Here is a 10,195-nt window from a genome sequence, read left to right as displayed (position 1 = left end):
CATGTCTCCCAGGAAAACTGAATGGAGGTGTACCAATGCTATATATTAACCTAAGTTATAAAACAATTACTTTAAGTTTAGATTAAATTAACAATCACAAACAGTGGACCAAAAGAGAGTGAAGTTTAAAAAATATATTTATTTTTAATGAGTCTTAAGTGGGGAATCTCACTGGAGAAGAATGTGGTATATACATACAAGTGGGAGATAAAATATTTAGAAAGATATGTAAAAGGTTGGAAAATGTTGAGTAATATTTGCATGAAAGAAAATCTGTACTGGAGGAGACAAGTATATAAGGATACAAATATGTAAGTACATAAAAATAAAATATAAGACAGTGATTGTAGAAGAGCACAAACCATTCAGTAAGACAAGGTTCCAAAGAGGAATGTTCATATTCTGCAGATCACAAAAGTAAGATAATTTGGAGCCAGCCAAATAAACCAAAGGCTGCATGAGACTGTCTTATACAGCCATGAAGACAGCTGTTCCTGTTAGTAATAGTATAATGAGAGAAACAACATGGAATTGAAATAAACAGTTATTAGGTGTAAAGCTTCATATGGCCAAGTTAGCTCTGTCTTTAGGGAAGGCTGACAATTGGTCTGGGATGAAGGGTGGGATTCCCAGGACACCATGCTGTGGAGACCGTAGAACTTACTCTCCCAGAGGGTTCTGTGCATTGCTTGGATCATTAAGAGTTGTGTCAGGTTGCTGCCTTGATGGTTTCTTGCCATGATTAGTCATTAATGCCTTGTGAATCCATTCAAAAATGCTAGTGTAGGCTGTGGGTAAAATTGCAATATTTCCAGAATCTTTCACCTGGCCTTAGTGCATCTCCATATCAATAGGTATTTCCAAGGGTGGAGAGAAGTAGTTATCTCCATATCAATAGGTAATTAGGAGGGCGAGCAAGGGCATATCTGGACTGGAGAGCTTGGGTGGGGTCCCTTTTGGCAGTGAGGTTGTGAGAGACATGGGCTAACAGAAGTGGACAACTGCTTGTAAGCAATAAATGGGTTTCTCCCACTTTATTTCTCCCTTTGACTAATTTCGGTTTCAAAGGTAATTTGCCCTGGGCTGGGAACTTGTTTCCGCCTTTGAGTTACATTGTATAATAGTGTGTAGCCAGACCAGCTTTAATTCCAATCCACTGCTGCCTTCCCCACCCTCATACTCTACAAAATTTTAATAAATTATGGCTTGACATTCTACCTTGGGTTTACACTGAAGGATACTATACAAAAGAAAAAATCCTTATAAAACCTATTGATACATAGACTGTAGGATTGCTACTGAAAACATTGTCTTCTATGTCCACTATTATCCCATTTTAAGGCCTGTGAAAAAGTTTTTCTTTGACCTTTTTGAATTGTTCTTTTTACATGACTAAAATAAAGTCATTTATCTGATTTTATTCCTGCATTTGTTAGAAGCCAGCCAGATGTTTGGAGATAAAATTTTTACTCAATTTTAATAAGAGCATAGAACATATCTATCTGCAAGTCCAACTTTCGTTTTGGTTTTGATATTCATAGTTTTTATTTTCCCAGGCCTTAAGCCCTCATTTATATTTTAGTGTTAGTAATCTTGTGAGCTGTTTCAAATAATCTGTGTAACACAGACTGTATAAACAAATACGGACAATGTAACACTTATAAGAAATTAAATACATTTTGTTATGGCTTTTTATCTCATTTTTGTTTGGTTTAGTGTGATCTGATATAGTGAATTGTCAATGTGTTAGTTATAAATGCTGTGCGGCAGGAAAAGTAGAAGTGGAGTTTTTAGAAAGACAGAAATACTACTCGGTGGGCTGAGAAAAGTTTTGGTAATAGAGTGCAATTTCTTATTTATGGGATTATGTAGTCAAGTATTTTTGTATCTTGTTCCTCCTGGACTTTAAAAGTATTTTCACTGGCTATGAAGCATGTTATTCCTTGTTAATATTATCACCTCTGTGAATTGGTCTTTCTTATGGGAAATAAAGCTTCTGCCTAAGACCTCCAGGGAAAACCTTGATGGATCACGAGAGAAGGATGAATCATGAGGAAGGGGACCTACACGTTTCTGGCCAGCTCAGAGGAAAGCAATTTTGCAATAAATATTAAGTTCCTATGAAAGGAAAACAAAGCCATAAATATACATTCCACAAACAGTTCTCAGTGAAATGCTTTCTGGGGTCTTTTAGGATTAAATGAACCTGTTGGAGCCCTGCACTCTTATTTAAGGAGTAGCCAGATGGCTCACCCCAAGTTGCAGTGCACTGGTGGCAGGATAAAGACTGCATTCAGATCCCTGGATGCTCAGTCCAATAGTCTGGCCCTTTTGCCCCTAAAGCAAACCTGGGAGAGATTGTACTTTTGATTTCGAGAGTGATGATTATTCTTTTATATGGCATTGTGCAAATGTTATGAGGGAATTGGGAAATAGAACTGAATTGGAAATTTGTGTCTATTTGAATAACTAAGTTTATTCTACTCATTCTGATAATATACTTTTTAAAAGACTGCATATTCCTTGCAGTTGTTTTTAACTCAGTAAATATGAATCCTAGTCATTAACATGGAGTCAAGACGATACAAATTTGAATCCTGATTCCTCCCCTTAGTAGCTTAGAGATCAAGTTCCTTAACCTCTCTGTACATCAGTTTCCTCATCTACATAATGAAGAGCATATTGGGAACGTCCTCATTTTTGTGAGAATTAAATAAGTTAGTATGTAAATAGTTTGAGTAGTGCTGGGCACAAAGTAAGAGTAAGTATTGCCTTTCTTTTCTGTTTTTTTTTTTTAGGTTAGTATATGCACAGATTTCCCCATGATTGCTGTATTTAAGTAACAGAAAGATGTGGAAGAGACTATGAGTAAGCTAAAATCTATGCAAGAAAACATAAAGGTCATCTAATTTGAGGGACTATTTAATTCATAAAGGTCTATTGTAGCATTCTACCAAGTGGTCATTCTGACTGCTTACATTCTAAAAGATGAGGAATTTCCTGAGGCAGTCTAGACAGTTTTATTAAAAATTTATCCACATAATGAACTGAAATCTATCTTTCTCTACCTTCCATTGGTTCTTGTTCTTTCCTTTGAAATGGCAAAGAGCAAATTTAACTTTCCTCTCAAATGACAGCCTCTACTAAATATTTGAAGAGAGCTTTCATATCAAACTCTCCCATCTTCTTTAAAGACTAATGAATAGTTGAGGCACATGATTTCAAATATCCTCTCTCCCTCCCTCCCTACTTCTCTCTCTTTTTTCCCCATGTTATCTCATCTATAATAGTTTTAATCAATGATTGATATGTACAATTTTTGCTCTGATTGCAATCTAGAATCTAAAGTCCTCTGCATATTTTCTGGATGGTGATTGATGGGAAGATAAATCAGTCCTGTAGGGAACTTGCCTTTTTGCAGAAAACTTCATCAGGATGCATAGCTCCTTTTGAAAGTGGTGACAACATAATCTAAAAGATCTGATGCTTCTAAGAAATTAGAATCTGGGGTCAGTTTTTGGCCTCAGTGACAGAGAAACCATAATACACAACTCTCCTATTCCATTGATTGTGAATTTGAAAACTTCATTCCCCTTGAGGTCCTTTGAAATATGAATTTTTGTTATTTTGATTTTCCTCACATCATTAGATACAGGTCAGTTGGCTAAATATGTGCATCCCTTTTGGCCTAGTGCAGTCAATGGGACATAATATCAGAGGTTTGGATCACACTTTTGTTGTAGGGATGGATGTTAACACTTAAGTTACATGTGTTTTAATGTACGGATTATTTTAAATAAATTGATGTTTACAGTGCTTAGTGTAATGTCTAGTAAATAAAAAGTAAGGGTCTTGCTGAATTTCTTCTTCAAAAGGAAACTCCATTGTATAAAACTTTTTGTAATGTTTAGACATTGCCAAGTATTCCAGACCTGTTCCTGAAAATGGTATATTACCCAAGAGACCAGAAATATAAAAGTCCCCTGCTATTCCCCATCTTTTACTCTTTCCAGAATAGCCATTGTTGATATTTTGGTAATGTATTAAGTCCTTCCAGACAGTTTGTTCTCATAAACAGATGTATGCATAAGTATAACATGCACAATATGAATAGTTACACATATAAGTGACAACATATACATGTGTTGTTCCTTTACAAGTGGAATCATATTATGTGTTGTTCTTAAATACACTTTTTTCACTTAATATACTGCAGGCATATTTCCATGGACTAGAGACAAACATACCTCATCTTTTAAATAGCCATACAGTGCTCCATTGTATGGATGTACTGTGCTTTATTTATTAATCCCTTAAAGACATATTTAGAATGTCTCCATTTTCTTGCTAATGTAAGCAATGCAACAATAAACATCCTTGGACTAATATTTTTGCATTTAGGTAAGCCTTGAGAACATATTCTTAAAAGTGTAATTGATGGGTCACAGGGCAAATGTATTCACATTTAAATAGCTATTTCCAAACTGACCTTCAAAAATTTGAACCCAAAGTGCCCTTCCACTCCCAGAGCATTAATTTATTCTTTCATTCAGTAGAAAAGTTTCTATTATCCCCACACTCTTACCAGTACTGTGTAGTATCAATTTTTTTCTTAATTTTTGCCAATTTGGTTAGTGAAAAAAGAGAGCCCACTAATGTTTTAATTTGCTTTGTGAAACTATTAGTCAAACTGAGCATCTTAAAGCATGTTTATTGGCTATTTGTATTTCTTTTTTCTGTGAACCTGCCAGATGAATTAATTGTCCATTTTTCTATTGGATTGCCAGTACTTTTCTTACTGATTTTTAAAATCAATAATGTATTTAGATCTCTGTTGCAAAAATTTTTTTCCTAGTTTGTTGTTTAGAGGGAGCTCAGCTATTTGATATTATTTGATTGGAAGCAGCATCTACTGCAGAAAGAGTACTAGACTCTAGGGGAAGAATGTATGAGTTTTACTCATTCCATGATTTTGGTTTCTCATCTGAAAAATACAGATACTAACACCTGACTGGGAGTGCTTCAAAAATGAGGTGAGATGCACATGGAAGCATTTAATGGGCTCCAGAATGCTTTGCAGATATAATATGTTCTTATTTCTGTGATACCCATGGAATCATTCACCTGAGAAAAGGAAAGGTTTTCACCTTCAATCCTTCATTTCTGGTTTCTTGTTTCATTGGTCCATTGTCAGCATCTTTTCACATGGCAAATTTAGAACTATTGACTTCAGATTAAAGACAAGTTTTATCAAGTCCTTTGTGCTCTGCACTGATCAGGCCTCAACTAGAGAACTGAGCTCATTTCTGGATACTGTGCTTTACCGAGAGTGCCGTTGTTTCAAGCAGCACTGGTGAGAAGGTGCCAAGAAGGAAAGGGCAACCATTTTGAACCATTAAGAATTTTATGGATATTAATTCATTAAATCCTCACAATAACCCTCTGAGGTAAGTTCTGATATTATCCCCATTTTAAAGACTAGGAAAGCTTTCTTGGAAAAAAAGGCGAGTTACAGGACTTAATATTTTTCTTTAATATTTGAAAAGCTGTTTCTGGGGAGAGGGAATAAACTTGTTTTTCATTGTCCTACAGAGAGGATCTAGTTCTTATAGTCATCTATTTGAGATCTTATGAGGAATGCCTTTCTAGAAATTCTAGCTGTTTGACAATGGAACAAGCTATCTCCAAAGAGTGATCTTTTCATTACTGGGCATATTCCAGCAGAAGCACAATGTTATGAACATAGTAGAAAAGATATATGAGTTGGAGGACAGTGATTTTGGAGGCCTATCTACATTATCTGGCCATGTGGGTGACTTTTCCTCTCCATTTTATTCACTGTCCTTATAATTTTTGAGGGTCTATGATTTGCCTGGTTCTGAGTTAGGTGTTGTGAACAATATAAAGACAGGTAAGATTTGATAAAAAAAGGTTATTCTCTTACAGGAAACCAGTTGTGGGAGGGTAGAAAGAGGACTGAACTAGGAATTAGAAGATTCTGGAAGCTGGAGAGATGCTTCTATGGCACCCATTTCCTCAGCCCTTATTATCCTGGAGCCTTATTTGCTGATTTTGTTTCCATCTCTCCTTTCTTCCCCTTACTCTTCTTTCTTTTATTTTTCCTTCTTACCTGGATCATTCTGAATGCTCCTTCTTTCTTATATATTTAATTATTAACAAAATAATGAACACGTGAAACCACTACTTATCTCAAGGAATAGATCATTGAAAGGAACTTGCATACACCTGTGTATTCTCTTATCCCAAGTTCCTGTTTCCCAACACACATCATTGAACTGAACTTTACATTTTTCTTTCTTTTATTTTATAAATAGTTTTCATCATATGTATGTGTTTATCTGTCTGTATCTATATCTATCTATCTATCTATATATATATATATTTTTTTACTTGTTTGGGGGTTTTATAAAATTCTGATGTTATATATGGCCTTCCAGTTTTGCTTTAACTCCATGTTACTAAGATTCATCTATGTTGTTGAGTATAGATGCAGTTTATTAATTTCTCACTGCTATATAATATTTCATTGTATGATTATGTTATAATTTATTTTTTTCACTCTCCTGTTAAAAATCATTTATATTTTTAGCATTTGCTATTATGGACAAATATTACTGTATATTGCTGCTGATACTCATGTGCAAGGGTGTTTCGAGCATTTGTACTGTAAGTGGAAATGCTGAGTCAGAGGGTATGTGTATGTTTACCTTTTTAGGGAGATGCTGAATTGTTGTCCAAATGTTTTTTCTTTGGTTATATTAAAGTAGCTTCCCTTATATTAGTTTATCTTGCTAAAATACATTTTCTAAGTCACATTGTTCACATGCCCAATAACCCATAATGACTTTCTGATCAAATGACTTTCAATAGTGCATTCAAAATGCTCCAGTGACTGGTCATCCCAAGGCCAGTTAGAATTGTCTCTTAGTGTTTCCCTCAAGGCTCAGTTCACTCCAACCACACCTGTGACCTCACTGTCTCACCCTTCCTTTCCTGTCTCATCTCACCTTGACTTTCTCCTTGTCATGGGGGAACACAGACCATGGGGCTTAAATTTGCTTTACCATTGCTCACTGAGAGACCTCACTAATCTCTGTATCTCAGTTTCTGTGCCTGTGACATGGGGATAATATCAGAACTTACCTCAGAGGGTTATTGTGATGATTTAATGAATTGATATCCATAAAATTCTTAGAACAGTAAACATTATATAAGTACTTGATGTTTTTATTATTATTCCAGCACCAACTCTTATTTTGTTCTAGAAGTACTTTCTGACTAAAATAATTTGATATTGCATTGCATTTCCTAAATCATGCATCATTAGTATCTTGCATGAGAGCAGAAACCCTGATGGTAAAACTTCCTTCCAAATGTTTAATTCAAGTTAAGCTTGTAATCAGATTCCCAAAGTTTTATTGATACTGGACAAAGAAGAGCAGCTATCTCATACATAAAGTTCCACTTGGTGTCTAATTTCATCCATGACACTAAATTAAGACTCAAACCTTAGTGCTAAGTCTAAATCCTACAGATGTAACTTGGGACAGAGTTTAGGAAAGAGTCTCCAAAATACAGACATCTGGGATCTATGCATTTTCCTCACCCTGCACAGGGTTCCATCTTCTGCAGATTGGATTGAATTGTAGGAAGCTGTGTTTTTCTAGAAAATTACTCTAGTTAAAAGATAAAACAATGAAAGTTTGCAAAGCAGACCTGAATGAGACATTTGCTGTACTTTCAAAGACTGACACTGTATCACAAATGCCCACTCTCCAGACTCAAACTCCAGCCTGGTGCCTCATTCACTGGATGCAGTATGCTTGCAACAGTACTGCCATTTCTGAGCTTATTGACCAGCGTCAACTATCATGTCTACAGGTTGCTGGTTGGCCCAACTAATCTTTAAAGATATGTCTCCTAGTAGAACAAAAAGGCATCCTACAGTACGGGAGAATATATTCATAAATGACAGATCCGATAAGGGGTTGACATCCAAAATATACAAAGAGCTCATGCACCACAACAAACATAAAGCAAATAATCCAATAAAAAAAATGGGCAGAGGATCTGAACAGACACTTCTCCAAAGAAGAAATTCAGATGGCCAACAGGCACATGAAAAGATGCTCCACATTGCTAATCATCAGAGAAATTAAAACCACAATGAGATATCACCTTAGACCAGTTAGGATGGCCAACATCCAAATGACAAACAACACAAATGTTGGCAGGGATGTGGAGAAAGGGGAACCCTCCTACACTGCTGGTGGGAATGTAAATTAGTTCAACCATTGTGGAAAGCAGTATGGAGGCTCCTCAAAAAGCTCAAAATAGAAATACCATTTGACCCAGGAATTCCACTCCTAGGAATTTACCCTAAGAATGCAGCAGCCCAGTTTGAAAAAGACATATACACCCCTATGTTTATCACAGCACTATTTACAATAGCCAAGGAATGGAAGCAACCTAAGTGTCCATCAGTAGATGAATGGATAAAGAAGAGGTGGTACATATGCACAGTGGAATATTATTCAGCCATAAGAAGAAAACAAATCCTACCATTTGCAACAACATGGATGGAGCTAGAGGGTATTATGCTCAGTGAAATAAGCCAAGCAGAGAAAGACAAGTATCAAATGATTTCACTCATCTGTGGAGTATAAGAACAAAGCCAAAACTGAAGGAACAAAACAGCAGCAGACTCACAGAACCCAAGAATGGACTAGCAGTTACCAAAGGGAAAGGGACTGGGGAGGGTGGGTGGGAAGGGAGGGATAAGGGGAAAAAGGGGCATTATTATCAGCACATGTAATGTAGGGGTGGGGCACGGGTAAGGCAGTATAGCACAGAGAAGACAAGTAGAGATTCTATAGCATCTTACTATGCTGATGGACCGTGACTGTAATGGGTAGGGTATGTGGTGGGGACTTGATAATGGTGGGAATCTACTAAGCACAATGTTGCTCATGTAAGTGTATATTAACATAACCCCCCAAAAAAAGATATGTCTCCTTTTCATTCTATAACATTATTCTTGCAAGTGCCATTTTCTGAAAGACTTCTGGAGCAATAGAAAAAGCCATAAATTGCTTTCCATTGTTGGGAAAAATCATGTATCTGTTTAAATATACAAGTATCTTTGCAGGGCTTTTGTGATTGCAGCATTTTTAGTCTCAGTAGAGCCACATAATAAAGCAAACTCTTTGTAAGCATTTGTGTGTTCTCTCTTTGTAGTTTGAAGCACGCAGATAAAGACATAGTGGAGAGGAACACATTTCTTCCATAGAAGCAGAACTGTGAGAGTGAAGTGTTAAAGGACCTAGAAAAGGGATAATGATTAGAATTTCATGTATTCTTGAGCTATTGGATCAATTCAAAATGCAGGAGTTTTCCACTTGTTAGAGAATATTATAAATGAAAAAAGATGTCAGGCCTGTTTTCATTGAAATATTGCTGACTTTTAGCAAAGCATTCATATTGCTATGAACTGCAAGGAAAAGATCTGCATTGTTTTTGAATCTGTCCATCTGTTGAGTTTTAAAATTAAGTTTTTCTTGAGTCTTTGATCTTAAAATATTAATGAAATGATTATATTCCTATTGGATCATGTATCAGAAAAGGGAATTACTGTATTTCATGTTATGAAAAGTTAAGGAGAAAGAGAAAACAATTCAAAATGTAGGCAATATTTTCAAATAAGTATTTTAAAAGTGTGACTAACTTACTTCTCTATAATTTGGTAGAGTTGGGATATTACAAACCGGGAGAGGAAGAAGAAAATTATTTCTCCCCATAGAAGTGGTAGCTGGAATTTTCTGTGTTTGCATTAGAAAAAAAGAAGACTTAAACCTAAGAAATGTGATGTCATCCTTCATCTTTTTTTAAACTAACCTTTTGGCCCACTTAAGAATTAAAATAATATACAGCCTTCTCAAGTCATAAGAGGATTGTCAAATAGCATGCTTAGAATGAGAGATCAGGATGACTATTCTTTAATCTGAACAAGTAATTTACAGGATTATGAAAAATCCAGGTTCTTGACTATCCTTGCTTCAGAGCAAGATATAATTAAATTATAAGACAGAAAAAAGAACCATGAATCTGCTACATCCTGTAGTCACTTAGTAAGTTCCAATGATTATCAAAAGCAGGTTAATGCAAAACTCAGCTA

Source organism: Manis javanica, chromosome 13 (assembly GCF_040802235.1).
Source record: "Manis javanica isolate MJ-LG chromosome 13, MJ_LKY, whole genome shotgun sequence".
Taxonomy (NCBI): domain Eukaryota; kingdom Metazoa; phylum Chordata; class Mammalia; order Pholidota; family Manidae; genus Manis; species Manis javanica.
This window is presented reverse-complemented; position numbering follows the sequence as displayed.